The 16,793-nt window shown below is 42.7% G+C and overlaps 1 long non-coding RNA gene across 1 annotated transcript; it reads right to left on the bottom strand.

Moving 5' to 3' along the window:
* Positions 1-57: 57 nt before the first annotated feature.
* On the bottom strand, positions 58-9,668 carry LOC311436241. Its single transcript, XR_014692687.1, has 6 exons — positions 8,576-9,668; positions 8,141-8,261; positions 4,982-5,779; positions 1,680-1,814; positions 1,161-1,304; positions 58-630 (listed from the first exon to the last, which is right to left on the bottom strand). It is a non-coding gene; the product is annotated as an uncharacterized lncRNA (long non-coding RNA).
* Positions 9,669-16,793: the final 7,125 nt, after the last annotated feature.

Raw genomic sequence — 16,793 nt, 5'->3', positions numbered from 1 at the left:
CACCTCCGACCAGATGCAGCCACCTCAAAGCCTGCAGCACCTGTAACACCCAAACCAAGCCCATTTTGAAATCGAAAGACAGAAAATCTGAGTAAAAACATGACGGGAAAAAAAAAAAAAAAAGCGTGGGGAGAGAATCACTCAGAACTAAATGCTGGTGACAAGGCATGACTAACCCAGCGTAACGTGAAACGTCACAGCACTTACAGGATGTAGGAGCCACATACCGACCTCACGGCTCGGTGTCCAAAGAAACCAGATACAGCGAACAGCAACATTTGCTGAAATGACCACAGCTATGGCCAGGAGATACTGGAAATGTACTCAGCCCACTGCCGAGCTGTGTAAAGGAACCCGACAGTGGACTAGTTGGGAAATGGTTTCAACAGAGTTGGGGGAAAAAAAAAAAAAAAAGAAAAAAGGTGAAGGAGTCTCAGGAAAAACTGATCTTTGTAAGAGCTGCTTAGGGCTAGTACTTGAGTAGATTTAGAGACTGAATTACTGTCTTCTGCCAACAAATGATCTCTACAGGTTGTGCTTTAGGAAGGCAGGCTGGGCAGTATTGCAGTGTGAGCTCAGGCTTGATGTCCAGAGGGTCAATCCAATGCCTTTCAGAAGGCACTGCTATCACTGGGAACAAAAATGCAAGAGGAAAGAAGTCACCTAAAAGTATGAGAGGAGAACCTAGCTAAAGACATAACTCATAAAATTACTTAGAGCACCCGAGACCAAGGTGAGTGGAGTTATTCACACATCCACCATGACAACCTTGGTAGGAGTTCAGCCTTCAGTCTTTGGAGAGCTGAAACACTATTTTGTTTCAAAGGTAAACCATCAAAACTCAAGCTGTAGGGTTTTGTCTCATGAAGGAGATAGAAACACCAAATAAACCAAATTTCAGAGCAGTTCTGGAGGGTCAGCAAACTCTAAATTATATTCTTCCTTTATTAATTCAAGTTAATTTTAACCCTCCTTCCTCCAGTCCTATCTTTTACTAGACAGGAATGCTTATAACTAGAGACTCAGACCAGCACTCTTTAGTCCTACTTCTGCTACAGCTCCAGCTGAGACCAGTCACAATCCCTAATTATTTGGTGGCCTTGAACTGCTTCCCAGAAAGATTATATCTCTTAAAATGGGAAGGTGTCCCTGCAACCTACCTTTAGCTCAGACCCCAGATATTTTTTTCATCTTGTTCTTGGAGTTGAAGGAAAGACACCGTGGTTCTCTGCCATTCCCACCTGCACCTACTAGGTGCGTGTCCTGTAGAGGCAGGAATGTGTGTTGTGTGTGGGGTGAGACATCTGGGGAGAGAAAGGCTGAGAATGGAGGAAGATGCTGTGACATGGCAGCTTTGCCAGACCCGAGGTGCTTGCCAGCCCCAGCCTCAATGGGTCCTGCTGGGAATGGCAAGGCTTTGCTGAGAGGTTATCCTTAGGGGATCAACAGGATTCAACAAAAACATAAAATTAATGGATCAATGTACAAAAGACATGTACTTTTGAGAGGAGTTACACACATTGAAACGATTGTACAGTAAGGACAGAGGAGATCATGGAGAACTGCCTACTGCAGTGAAGCTCCTGTGGGAGCTCTCCAGGTAGGGGCAGAAGTGTCCCCACGGGGAATGAATGCAGGGTAAAGAGCACAGTGTAATTTCACTCTTTAGTTTAACTTACCTTGTACTAATTTTCTTTCAAAACTAGTCCTTCTTCTTGCATAAAAACACATGCCGTGTTAGACCACGTTGTTAAACGAGTCAAAAGAAGTACTGGGTTCTTCTATGGAATCCTGGATTAAGGAACCAAAAAACTCTGGAAAAATAAAAAATGTACGGTTACAGTATAAATGATTTACTAATATGTTCCATTCAATTGTTATTATGAAAAAGGAAATGATCAACACCTAAGACACTTTTCACTTGTTTCCTATATTGTTCTTCATTCTCAAAAGTGACTCTATCAAACAATCTTTACACCCACACATCCACATTAAAAAAAAAAAAAAAAAGAAAAAAAAAGCACAAGCCCAGATTTGACCTGCTGGTCTCACTTTTATTATTTGTAGTAACACTTTTTTATTTTTGGACTGTGGCTTATAAATGAGACTAAAAATAGCAGCCACCCCCAGAGCACTGTTTGCGTAGGGGGAATGTTTTGTACACAAAACTATCCGCCTTCCTCTCGTCTCAGTCACTCCTACACCTCTCCTCTGAGACAATTTTCTGTGAAGCTCAGTGAGGCATACAAAGCAGGAGCCCGGTTCTTGGTTAGTCGTGTTCACAAGAGGAAGTTCAGTCAAGCATGGCAGCTTTTGACTCCTTGTTTCGCGTTGCAAATAACAGGACGGTACTTTACCAGTTAGGTCCAACCCTGGAAATAGGCATGCAACCGAACTACTTACTCATTTCAGTAATACAGCCTAAATCAAAGGGTTACACATCGATATATGAGAATGCCCTGGCTGGATCAGATGAATTTTCCAAGGTCTCTAGCAGCGCTCAGTGTTAAAGACTTGAGGAAGGTGCAACAAACCACCAAATGGAAAATTAAAAAATAACCTCCCCGTAATCGAGATTTCCATTGCTAGATGTTTTCGGCATTTTGGCTCCCCTACACCACTGGCCTCAGTGCAATCTCGAGGCAGGTACCAGCACATGCACTTCGGAGCACATCAGCGCGACGATTTGGCGAGTCACCTGCTTGTGGTATTTGGCCATGCACAACACGCCCATGACTAAGCATTTCCACTGCCTGATTTATAACTCTTCTATTCTTTACAGGTTGGTGAAACTACAAAGAGCACTCCAGCTGAAACCATTCTCTTGACTGTGGCACTGTATTTTCCCTCCATATTTTATACACCCCAGAATTTACGTAATTTTTCTGGCTGGTGCTCCCTACCGAGGCAGCATTTTCATGGTCAACCCAAGGTTACACCTGAGGGTAATTAGCAAGTGATGACAGTAACTGTAGAAATAATGGGGTAAAGAAATAGGTTACATTATTTCTTCCCCTGTGAAAACCTGCATGTTTCTTTGACCATTTTGTAGGCCATTCGTCTTGATTAGCTTGGTTACTAAAGATCCCAATTGATCAATTTGAGCTGTGTTGAGCACAGTATCACTGAGGGAGACACCAGCAGGACCTCGTATACTTCATCACCTCCCTGCACACCTGAAACGTACGGGTGCTCTGCTGTGCCCTGCATCCATGGGGACGTGTCTCCAGTTGGCAAGAGGCACCAGCTGAGCACCTCACTAGGCTTCTGCTTGAACACAGAAGCCTGTGTCAGCTTTCTGACCCACCAGAGTTCAGGTAAGGACCTATTTCTGTAAGAACTCATGGCTTCTAGTCAGATACCGCCCACTAGTAGTAGGAAAGAAGGGTTTTTTTCCAGTCTCTTTGGTTATATGTGAGATATGATTCAAAGAAAGATCACAGCAGAATAGCAAGGACCGAACTCTTGAGAGGACAAAAATAAGAAAAGGAAACCTCCTGCTGTGTATTCTTGGTGATGGCAAAGCCTTGCACAGCTCTGTGTCCTCGTACTCCCTGATGTGCAAAAAGAGCTCAGTTCCACCGGAACAGCAATGCAGCAATGAAAATACATTGATTTATCTAGCTGAGCCTTAAAGCAGTAGTATTGATTGTAACTGCTCCAAATGAATAAATAAAATCTCTAAATATGTGGCTCTGTATTATATTTCGTAGTTTAAGACCCTGATTTCAGTTCAGCCACATATCTAGATAAGCAGTTGCTCTGGCAAGAACCACAATTAAGATAAGACTAAGGCTTAAGCTTTGGGTTGACAAGGGGTATGATGTAGGTTTAAGGGTAGACAAAGAGGATTCACTAAGGTAATGTTGGGTCTTGTGTCAGGGTGGCATCCCTATTGAATTTTAGGTCTTTATCTTACAGAAATTTTGATGCTAAAAATAACTCTAAGATTTTTGTTGGGAAAAAGTTTAGGCCCTGAGGGGCTGATAAATAAAGGTCTGTACTGGAGTGAGAAGGAATCCTCCCTAAATTTAGGGCTGGCACCAAGAGAAGCATGAACCCAACACCAGTGCTAATCCTTCCTTAATTTCAGCAGAGTGAGCCCTTCCAGCTCCATCAAAACCAAAGAGCCCACAACCATGACCAAATCTTGCAATACTTGTCAGATCCAGAAGTAAATAACACTTGCTTGCCTGTGCCCCCTTCCACCACCTAAACCTTAAATCCAGCTCTGTTCAAGCAGGCTCTGCCACCCCAGCCATGGCAACAAGCTGGGGCACATCATTAACTTAGATCTGGGGCTGGCATGGCTCATTGGATGCCACTAGGCTGAAGACTCTTCCAGAATCAGGCAACAAGCCCAGAAGTCATAAGCATATATGTTCCTGGCCACAAACATTAAAGGCCACTACGTGGTATTCAATATATACTCATACGAATAAACTTCATGGTGAGACAACCTAGGAATAAAATCTGTTTTTTTTTTTTTTTTAATAATTATGATATTACTCTTTAAATGACTTAGAAAAATAAAAAGGTTATGAAGTCAAGGACTCAAGAGCTGGGTAACTTTAATGAAAACTAATTCATTAAGTTCATTAAGTGCATGCATGCAAATGCACTGCAATTCTTGGTCGCATGACAACAGTATTTTCATTTGTATTACTGAACGTGTAGGGTGGATATTTCTCCCTGGTATAAGAAGAGCTATACAAGGTTTGGGTAATTAATAACAGTATAATTAGTAGGCACCTACCTAATAGATGCTGAAGAAATTGTAAAACATTTAGTGAATGAGGAAATAATTTCAGAAAGAGAAACAAAAGCATCCCAATTAAAGAAAATAGAGATTTTGAACATGAAGAACCCTGTGTTAACTTACATTAAAAAAGTTTCAAGTCATTAATCCACAAAATGATGGTCATGAGATACCTAAGAGCTGCAGATTAATATTCTAACAACAGGTTGAAGATAATATTACCTGAATTTACAAAAGTGTTGCAAAGATTATTCATTTCAATTGCTGAATTCAGATTAATTCAGATATCTGCAGAAGCAAAGAAGTGGCTGCAAAGAAAGGCATCATTCTGCAGCTGGGGAAGGACTAAGTTGGATATATTAAAATGTTTGCAAGAGGAACACAGAAAGAAATAGTGACAAAATACGCACTCAACTTATGGGGGAAAACAGCACATGAACATAGAATTAAAAAAAATACCTAGGTGCCCTCGTGTGGATAGTTTGGTATCTTCCCCAAAAATATATAAAAAATAAATAAAAAAATAACTTCATAAATAAATAAACAAAACAACCAATAAACCAGCAGCACCACCAAAAACAAAAAGCAGACATAAGAATGTTATGGAAAACATCTAACAATTAGACTTTTTTTTTTTTTTTTTTTTTTAGTTACCAAGCAGTCATTTCAGTTCAATAAGAAAAAAAAAATCAAAATTCAAAATAAAGCATTGAGACTATCAATGTGTTTAAAATAAGAGAGGCTTCTTTTCCTGTGCTTAATCTGGACCTGAGCAGGGACCTGAGAAATAAACTAGTGCACATTTTGGCACCACAGCAACCTTAGCACCTTTGCTGATGGAATACTTCAGTGCCCAGCACTTGTGAGCTGGGTTTTACTCTCGTAGCCTGCTGTTCCCAGTCAATAAACTCGTGAAATCACAAGCACTTTTGGTCCTGATCCTTTCTGAAGTAATTTTCTTTGCTGAAAGATCAAACAGGCTCTGTAGTCATTCACAGGAACGTGCTTCATCGGTAATGCCTATGAGGACAAGACCAGAAGTTACTGTGTGTGATTTAAATGGGATTTAACTTCTTGGCTTCCTTGTGAGAGCAATAATACCTTCATTGTGCCTCCCCTGGAAAGTGGTTGTTATAAGGAGTAATTAATGTGTGCCATATAATCCTTCTAATACCGAGAAAATTGCTTAATAAAAGTGAATTCCTGAGGGGTTTATGACCATGGCTTGCTCACTTGGGACTTTCATTAAATAATAACAAAAAGCCACAGAGAACAGGAGATATTAAGCTGGGCTTCAAAGGACAGCATTTGCAAATCACGGCACTGAGCATGGATGGCTATTCTGAAAAATGTAGGGAGCCACAGCTTTCCAGCAGCCGTTGGAGCAGCAAGAACACTACTAGGAACTTTTGGTTCCTATGTATAAAGTAATATGAACTTTATGGCAGTAATACTGCCATAAATATTAAATATCAGTGAGAAAAAACAATTTTACATTCTTGGTTACTATGATGAAATATCTTCTAGACATAGACAGCTGTTTCATCTTTCTGATTTACTTTAAGGATGAGAATAGCATATAGTCTGCGGAAAGTTCCTACTCTGTAAATCTCACAGAGGCAGCTCCATAGACTCAAACCTAAAATACTCCTTCAATTCTGACATGCCAGAGTATTCTCAAGCAAAAAGCAACAGAAATTTAGCACAGGGGAAATTTGTTAAATTTCATTTTTCTCTGAATTAAGCAGAGCTGCTTTAGTCCCCATTTATGAAGTCAGATATTATTATTCTAGATCCCATACAAAAAGAATGGTTCCTGTGTCAGTTTCACATACAAGTGTGACAAGAAACATGGCAGAAGGATAAAGAGAGGAAATACAAGAAAATCATTAGGCAGTTGGTGCAAAAGCTTATCCTGCCAGTGTCCTGGCTTTGGTCTGTTCCTTGGGGGAGGCAGCACAGCAGAGGAATGTTAATGATGGCCAGCAGGAAGATGCTGATGTATCTTGGCAAGCAATCACAAGATGCACAGAGTAAACTAGACTAAAGCCACTGAAAGATGTAATGAGAAGGCAAAGGAGGCACATCACAGGTCAGCTGAAAGCAAATCCATACGTACATATGCAGTGTTGCTATTACACCTCAGTTTAAGTAAGGCCAACACCAGCTGGAGTATCAGGGAAAAGTGAGTCCAAAGGTAGTGTGCTGTAACTTCACTAGCTGTATTTTAGGTTTGCAACCTGTTTATCCTGTAAAGTGAAACACAGCATTTCCTGGGGATTCAGAAAAGACCAGAAATGCACTTCTGCAGTCACGTCAGGAGACTGGGAGAGGACAGAAGGCTTTTATAGATCACTCTGTCCTAGGGAGGTAGTGCCATGCAACATCAAAGAACTGCTTTCTATGCTATTTCCCTATCCTGCTTTTAAACTAAATGTTAGAGAAGATTGCTGCACATTAGTTACGTTTCTCAGGACTAATAAGAGACTAATTATGCAAACGTACAGCATTACCAGAGTGATTACAGCTAAACTCTAAGCAAAGCCTGCTTTATTAACCAGCGTGACTCAGAACAATTCCAGTGTCCCTTGTGCTGTCAGAGCACTTTTGGAAGCCCAGCCACCAGGTGCCCTGTGCCCTGTCCAGCATCTGATAACTCCTCAGACCTGAGGTGCCTGCGCCACCACGTCCACGGGAATTTGTTCTCACAACAGTCTGCTTATAGGAGCAGATAGCTGCAAAGGGGCACGAAGTTAGCAGCACTCCATGAACTTGTTACCCTTCTGGCTCGGGAATTTCCTGGGCTCACACCTGCGATGGCATTTACTTTCAGTGCCTTATATAAGAGGAGATGACGCACCAGCCAGCTGATTGACTCACAGCCACAATGACTCGATAAAAGGTCAGCCTGATCCCATGTTCAGGCAACGTTAAGGCTTCATCCCACCAATAAAGAACTCACCAACGAAAGTCCCGTGGACTTCAAAGTGGCAAGGAGGGAGCTTTTACTCTAGGATGTTTAGCAACACGCCAGGAGATAGACAAACAACTGCCCTGCTACCAAAAGGCAGCGCTGCTCTGCTCATGAATATCCCAGGCTGTGCTCAGTGTGGTTTTACTGCAAGCTGATGACATTTTGGCCACTGAGCAACAACAGTATGTCCAGAGGGCCCTGGGATTCTGCAGGAGGAGATATAAAGAGCCAAAGCAATTCAAAAAAATAAAATTAATAAAATTCTTATCTACTGACTTTATTCCATACATCAGCACATTAAAGATTAAAGGAAATAGAGGGTTTAGAAACAAGATTGTGTACTGTTAAGGGGTTTGTTTGTTTTTGTTGCTGGTTTTGTTTTTTAATTATTTTTCAGCTGCTCTTACCTCCTCCTGCTGCTTGTGTAACATATTTCACCAACTTACGTGCAGGTGACACTTCCATCCCTCCAGCCCAAGTGCCTTATCGCCACCACGAGGAGACATCTGTGCTGCTCACGTCCAGCTGCTGGGAGCGACATCATGCATTAAACCACAACTGAGATAAAAGGAAGCACTGCGGCCTGTGGGAAGGGAGGCTGCACTCCCAGCCCCACAAACCCGACATTTGGGGTCCTTTCCAGCCCCCAGGCATTCCCCCAAGGAACCAGAGCCGAGCTGCCCCTGCCTACAGAGGAGCGGGGCTGTCCCCAGGGCAGCGGCTCCCCCTGCTGCTGGCACAGGGCATGGCCCCGGGCCCCTCTGCAACGCCTTCTGTCCTTTCCTTCTTCCGATTTAGGGAATAAAAATAGCAACCATTTATTATATAATTTATATAATTACCCCAAGCCCTGCTTCACGCCGCCCAGCGCCTGGAGCTGGGGCCTGACGGGTGCCCTGCTCAGCCCGGCTCTGCTTGCAGGGTGCTCCCCAAAAAGGGGGACCACAGTGCTCAGAGAAAACTACCACCTAGCAGAGGAATTAATTAAAACCTTACTGGTGTTTGTTGAACCAATAAATAGTAAATTGATCACGGGTTAACAACTGTAGACTGATGAGTGATAATTAGCTTAGGTTAAGGACCCGAGGGAACGGCATGGAGCTGGGACAGGGGAGGGTCAGGCTGGGGGTTAGGGAAAGGTTCTGCACCCAGAGGTGGTCGAGCACTGGGACAGGCTCCACAAGGGACGTGGTCAAGGCACCGAGCTGCTGGAATTCAAAAAGCAAGAGGACAATGCTGTCAGACACGTGGTTGAATTTTTGGGTGGCCCTGTGTGGAGCCTGTGTGGGGCTGGGCTCAATGATCCTTGTGGGTCCCTTCCAACTCATGACACTGTGCTTCAATGAAATGAGATTAAATCCCCTCAGCTGGGTGTGCCTCCACTCAGGTAAAAGCTTTCTGACACGGGGAACCCATTTTCTTCTCCCAGAGTCTGCAAGAAGAGACCAAGTCTTGCTTTACCCAGCCAGCTCCTGTACTCCCAAGCCACCTTTCCTTCCAGTTTTTCTTCATCATTATCGCTTTCAAAGAATGCAAATGCTTTGCTCCTTTTTGAAGAGGTGTGCATGACAATTCCCGCTGGGATCAGGGGTGTACATGTGTATGAGTATCTGAGAGGAATGAGATAAGGATAAAAAGTGTGCCTGAGAACAAGGGATGTCCTGTTTTTGAGGAAATCAGTATTTGATTTGGGGAATCAAACTGCTACCAAATCTGTGCTATCTTCCCTCTGCACTCCAGGTGTTGTCCTCTTCTGTCTGATTCTCACTGCAGCCTCAGTGACGTTGGCCTTAGCTCCCAGTCTCTTCCTCCAGCCCCTGGCAGAGTAATGAATCAGTCTGGTTTTCAGTTCCTTCCAATAAATACCCACACTGTGAAATTTGGTGAATAGCTTCTATACACAAGCTCTGGCAGGAAAACCAAAGATGTGTTCTGACTTCTATCACTTCATTTATGTTAAAAAAAAAAAAAAAAAAAAAAAAAAAAAAGGAGATGAAACAGCAGGATTGGGACCTCTTGCCTGGGAAATCGGTAGCAGTTACCATAATAAAGGAATTCCTAGGAAAAAATAATGTTAGAAGCCAAAAGGAAGTTGCACAACTGTCAGTGGTGAAAACAGCAGTTCTCATAACACAGCAACAGGCCAGAGACCTGACCTGAGTAATAACATCTCATCAAGATGTGTCTGAAAGCCTTGTTAGTACAGCCCCTGGTAAGCAGTCAAGCCCTGTGGGCTGCAGACGGATGAACTGCGTAATTACTAGGAAAGCTGTCACAGTGGTGTGGGTTTTTTGGTGGTTTTTGTTTTTTTGTTTTGTTTGCTTAAAGTGCTCAAAAGTCCTTAAAAAGGCTTACCAGCCCTGCAAATGAAGGCAATTATTATTTTCTCTACTTGACATACCAGAAAAATGAGATATGGAAAACTTAACTGACATATGCAAAACGTTCCACGTTTTAATTAAGAGATCAGAGCTCCTACCTTCGGGTAGCTGCTCATCAAGCTGCTGCACGGCTTTATGTTCTTATGTTATGTAAATTGGATTATTTTAAAGAAAGTTTGAAATGAGGCTCGACTCCTGAATTATCCTCCTGGTTCTGTCACTGGTCTATTTAACAAAATGCAAAAGGAATATGTAAATCAAGCCACACCTGTTTGACACATGGTAGTCTTTACCTGATTAAAGGAGACTGTGAAGCTTTCTGAGTTCCTGTGATGAAAAATACCAGGAACTATCACTGCTATTATATATATATTTACATTTATCCAGAAGTATGAACGTCAAGAATTGGGAAGTTTACTCAGGAGTGACTAAAGCAGAAGGAAATGGGCAAGGGACTTTACAGAGTTTCTTGGTCTGTTGAGATATGCTAAGTCTGAAAGTCACATTTCTGATTTTGCCTGAAAGCAGCCTACTCCGTGCATCTACTGCACTGCAAGATTTGAAGCAATAACACAGAACACGCTGTTCTAGGAGATGCCAGAGTTTGGGTTACTGCATAGAGTGGGAAAGATTATTCCCATTCACACTGCTCTAAATTCACATGATGTTGTGGATTTTCTGTTCCTTTGTTCAAAAAACATGAAGTATTAACATGGGCTACTCTGATACATGACTTTCTTCTCCATGACAAAGAGAAACAGCTGCCCTTTTGTAATCTGTTCTCTCATCTGTATTAGAAGAACAAGATGAATTTTGAACCAACATATTCAGGGCAGCTGTGAGATAATCTGTCAGATGGTTATAATTCAGAATGCATGATCCAAAGGTCAACAGCCTCCTGACAGATGGAAATCTTCTACTAGCCACCCCCATACCCCTTTTTTCTGACTTACCATGTAATTAATCAGGCTGATGCAGTCTATGAGCACCTGTACGTGTGATTTTTGATGCAGTGAAAGACAGCACATACTTTTCATGGCCTACAGCTCCAGTACACTGCGCATGGAGGGCTCACGTGTCCTGTGACCTGAGCCCACCTACAGAAGCTCCAGGCTCCTCACTCATCCTGCAAATGCAGGTGGGATTTGTTAAAGAAAAAGCCTCCTTCAGGCAGCCCTAGGAAAAGTCATGCATCACCAGAGACGAGGCAGTGCTTGCTGTGACTTGTATGACCAGGATAAGCACAGCACGATCTTTTCTTTTTTGGAAAGCCAACGTGCAGAGCCCCATCAGCAATGCTGCTACGAGTCCCAGGATTTTACAGCATTAGCAAATGCTTACTGTGGAAGTAAGCGTTGGCTAACACTGGCCTCGTGTACGTCTGTGAACTTTTGAACTTTTTGCACCAGTCAGTGACCAAGGCAAGAGTAAAGAGCCACTGTGTCCTAAGAGCTGAACACCGTAATTGCAAGGATTGCAGTGACGACACTTACATCCAGAGCTGGGGTGGGAAGCTCTGTACTGATGGTTATGACTCACGAGGAACGGATTTTTTTCTTGCTATGAGCTAGCTTAATGACAATGTAAAAGCAAATATTCTGGAGATTAGGAGAGGCAACGAAAAGATCCGTGCTCTCAAATGGGAGCCTTTGGCTGTGACATGCAAATCAAGGAGGAATTCAAAGCTCTGCACACAAGTGGCTTTTCACAGAATACAACATAAAACATATATGTGTGTATATTGTTTACCATGCTTCCTGAAATGTAGCTAATGTATAGTGAAAACATAAGAACTGGGGGCCTTTCAGCACCAGCGGGCAGATGGAGATTTCCTACCAAAAAGTGCCTCTAAACATAGCTGCATTTCCCCTTGTTCGAGGTCAAAAGACACGATCAGCTTTTCAAGTGGCACATGCACTGGTGAGACAGAGACTCCTGGTGTTGCAGGCCCTACAGGCACCAAAAAAATGGGCTCTGCACCATTTTAGCAGGTCACCTGCATAGTATTGTAGTAGATCATCATTCTCAGAAACAGTAATACAGGCTTATGAGTAACCAAGTATTTTATCCTGAGGGCTCCACTGCTGAGAAGTGAGGTCTTTGCCCATGCAAGAGCAGGGCCTGTGCTCCTCCCTTGGAGGGAATATGTGACACAGATGTATAGGGAGTGCAAATCTCAGAGGGTACATGCAGCTTCAAGTCAGAAGCTAGGCATGTTGCAGGAAAATGTAATGAAAATTACACTATTCCATGATCACACAAAATAAAACCTGAAAAAGTAATAATAAATAAATATATAAAATCATCTCGCTGCAGAGAAGCTCAAATCAGCTGCGGGCTGAGCAGTGCTCACACTGGAGAGCGTTCTCCAGACTCCACATCCCACATTTTTGGTACAAGGCAGGCTGAAGTATGGGCATAAGCTGCACATATGCTGTGGTTAGAGCTAGTTTCTATCCTGGGTGATTGCATGCACGTGTAGCCACGCTGTGAATCTGCACACATTGTTGCTCAAGAGAGAATACGGTGTACTGATATAAACCCCTTTGTGGTAGTTAGTGCAGTGCAAACAGAACAATGATTTAAACCTTGTCAGTGATTAAAACCCTTATCAGTGCTGTGATGTAAGTTAGGGCTTGTGATTCATCCTGACTCACGTACTCTGAATCAGTATCAGCCCCGAAGCTGATGCAGGTACAGCGATACAAAAGTACCTAAACCGGTGGTAAAGGTGCTAAAACTTATTGCAGAAATTCCAATTAACACTGTATCAGCAAAACGTGTTTTTTTGGCCTCATTTTGTGCATATTGCTGTTATGGTGCTCTGGTAAAGCTGGACTTGTGAAGCACTCCTAGGGGAGGGCTGGGGTTCATGGGGATTTCAAACACAGCTGCTGTCAGCTATCAGCTCCTCTGCACCAGCCATCACAAAGACAGGTACATCACATTTTAAGAGAGCTTTAGGAACCCATGCGCAGCAGTGAAGCCATTAATTTGTTATTATTATTTGTTATTATTTCAGCAAGGATATTCTAAATATTTACCCATTCCCACAGAGGCTGTAATCTAAGCAAAACAAGAGACACCCATCCCTTCTAATCAGCCAGTAAATTAACGACACTAGTGAAAAAGCTTATTACCAAAGCTTTTGGGGCATAAACAGTAAAGCAGCTCAGCAAGTGAGCAGTTGTTTGCCCATTGCTTTTTGCTTTCCCATAGTTTTTCCCCTGAAGCAGCAGGGCCTCCTGTCCTTGCTCGGCCTGTCACTAGAGGGCAATGAAGGCTTCAGGAGGCTCACGCTAAAAGCCTGGCTTCTTCAGAAACCCTTTTTTTTTTTTTTTTGTCTCATTCAGTGCAAGTTAGCCGGAACAGTGAAGTGAATACGGGCATCGCCTCTAAATCCCTGTGTTGTGTAATGGCCTCAGTCAGACACTTGCTGCAGAAAGCTGTGGGAACGCTGCTGCTCCCTCCCTCCTGCCTGTGCTCTTTGTGTATATATATCTAAAACTGTGTTTGGTGCTGCTTTCAGCCCCAGGTGTGTGTCCTCAGCCCTCCCCAGCACCTCTCGCGCTGCTCGGGCAGTGTGTGGGCATGGCAGCTGGGCCCCAGCTGTGGTTTGTGCGATTTGGAGAGGCAAAGCCCATCCCTCTGGTGGAGAGAGGCCTTTGCTGCTCCTTCCCACTCAGCAGATCGCCACAGACGAGAGAAAGGACGGGGCCATTCGTTTGTGGCTTTCTGTGCAGGAGGGGAGGGGAAGGATGGTGTGGGGAGCTCACCAAGCAGCATCTGGCTCTGGTGTCTCCTGGCCTCCGGCGCTCCATGGCTCCATTTGAGGCAAGCGGCCTCCCTGCCCAGGCCCCAGAAATGGCATTTCTTTCTTCTTTCCATTTCTTTTTTCGTGTTGCAGGCAGGTCTCAGTAGAGTGTGGGCTCCTAGCAAAGAGAAGGAAAGAAAGAATTATCGTCTATTTATCAAATAGAATAATATTTTTAACAAGATTTGAAGCATGGTAAATACTGGTTTTACCATTTTTTTTTTTCTGTGTGGATTTTCACATTTTCTGTTTTTCCAAATACTATATTCATTATTTTCCCCCCAAAAATGCACTGTACAGATGGAGAGTGACTTTTTGCTCAATCAGACAGAATCACAGAATTTCTAGGTTGGAAGAGACCTCAAGATCGAGTCCAACCTCTGACCTAACGCTAGCAGTCCCCACTAAACCATATCCCTAAGCTCTACATCTAAACGTCTTTTGAAGACCTCCAGGGATGGTGACTTCCCTGGGCAGCCTGTTCCAATGTCTAACAACCCTTTCGGTAAAGACAATGACAGGACAAGGGGGAATGGTTTTAAACTAAAAGAGGGGAGATTTAGATTAGAGGTTAGGAGGAAATTCTTCACTCAGAGGGTGGTGAGGCTCTGGTACAGGCTGCCCAGAGAAGCTGTGGATGCCCCATCCCTGGAGGTGCTCAAGGCCAGGCTGGATGGGGCTTTGGGCAGCCTGGGCTGGTGGGAGGTGTCCCTGCCCATGGCAGGGGGTTGGAACAGGATGATCTTTGAAGTCCCTTCCAACCTGAGCCATTCTGCGATTCTATAACTCCTGCGTTATGTATATGTATATTTACACGTACACGATCAGGCACATATTTACATGATGCCTTCAGAGTGCTTCTGGCTCACAAGCGTGGTATTTTTTCCCCAGTAAGCTTCTCCACGAGGCTGTGAAAAGAACGGACCAACATATGGTTATTCTACAGCCCTCTGCAGATATTAATTTAACAGACAGGCAGTTGAAGCAAATTAAATAAATAAAAAGCTAGAAAATGTTTTCTGTAAAAGTACATTTAATGCCGAATAGTGGTGGTTTAGCTTTATCCAATTTAAAATCCTCCTAAGCTTTTATTTGGCCTTTACTGAGGGTTAACTGAAATTTATTTGGCCTCTCCTTTACTGAGGGTTAACTGAAATATAATTTCATATGAATAAAAATATCAGCACAAATGTGAAGGCCTTATAATCTTGCAAAAAACTTTACTTACAGAAAATATTGACATTATGATTCCGAGTAGCACAAAATGATTTTGAATGGGCCACTATTAAACAAATGAAAGCCTGTCTGTATTTTCATGATTCATGTTCTGGAGATTTATTTGACAGGCAAGATCCCAGCTGAACCATAAAAAGGAAAATTCTTGAAAACATTTTTTTCCCAGCAAAGATAATGATTAGATCAGTTCTTACCATTACTTATTACTGTTTTACTCTAGGGCAGTCTTGAGGAGGGGTCACACATCTAATTTCCATTGTGCTCCAAGACCTTACAAGGTGAGAGTCTGCTGATAAAATAGACAAAATGGTAAAGAACTGGAGGAATGGGAGGTGGTGGTAAACTAGAGGACTGTTTTGATGTCAGATCAGTAAACTCTGAAGTCCAAACTACTTAGGCTATGAAGAAAGACACATGAGGCAAATACACTGAAAATATGGAGTGTATGACTAAGAGCATAGGTGTTATAGTAGCCTGAGTGATCATAAAATACTAATTAATGTAAGGTAATCTTTTTGAAGTGGGCTGATGAATCTGCACTGAAATTTCTGCAAACACTTAAAATTATTTTTTAAATTTGTATTTTTTTGTTTTTAATTTAAAAAGTTTTAATCTTAGAATTAATTTAAATAGTAAAGTGGATTAAATCTCACCATGTTCCAAAGCAATCTTAAACCAAATGCTGGTGCTCCAAGCACCTAATTTTTCTGACAATTGAATCAGACTTGCCCATTGCAGAGCTCTTGAGAAATAGGCACGCAGTAATTACATGAACTAGAAGGTTACAGCTAATGACACCACAGAAAATTGTTTAGACAGTGATACCGCACACTTTCACCCCAATCATATGATTAGTTTTACAAAATGACACAGTTTCAAATCGGTGCAATCACAAGAAGGAATTATACAAATGTCCTCTTATGACACATAGGCAGTGCATGCTGTGTTACATTTACGTAAATGTAACACGAAACTACTCAAACTACTCGCACAGATCACAAAAAGTCCTTCCCAGGACAACCCAGCGCAAGGGAAAGCACCCATCTGATGGTGGAAAATGACAGCAGAGCTCTGAGAAGTCACAGCGCAGAGTGGGGCCTTGCACAACGTTATGAAGATTAATAAACCCAAATTTTAGGCTGTCTGAATCGACTACTGCCTTCCACAGCTAGTCAAAGGTGCTTTTAAGGCATTAATCACAGCAATGGAAGAGCTGCAATGGTTTCATGAAGATCAGTCGTGGACGCTTTGTGGATTTAGATCAAAAGCATGCATTTGCATCAAATGCAAACTTCAGAGGTGGGGGTGCTCCGACTGAGTGACTTCTCTAATCAGGCAGGAATTCAGATCTGGCAAGGATCAATGCTCTGTGCTGGGTGTCAAAGGCAGCCGCCAGAAAACCCACTGCAGTGAGAGAAGATCTGATCTGCTCAGCATTTTATGCTTTGGGTCGCCACCTTGCATTTTATCAGTTTATTTTTAAAGCAATTTCTGTGTTTCATTTACTGAGTTAATTTAATGAGGTGGTAAATGCACGTGAGGATGTCACATAGAGCACTGATTACATAAAGGTGGTACTAATTGCTTTTGAACAGAAAATGCAAAACAGCTGTCTGCTTGCTGGGCGTG

This window comes from Aythya ferina (genome assembly GCF_964211825.1).
Source record: "Aythya ferina genome assembly, chromosome: 4".
Lineage (NCBI taxonomy): Eukaryota > Metazoa > Chordata > Aves > Anseriformes > Anatidae > Aythya > Aythya ferina.
The sequence above is the reverse complement of the archived record's forward strand: the minus strand, read 5'-3'. Positions and strand labels throughout refer to the sequence as shown.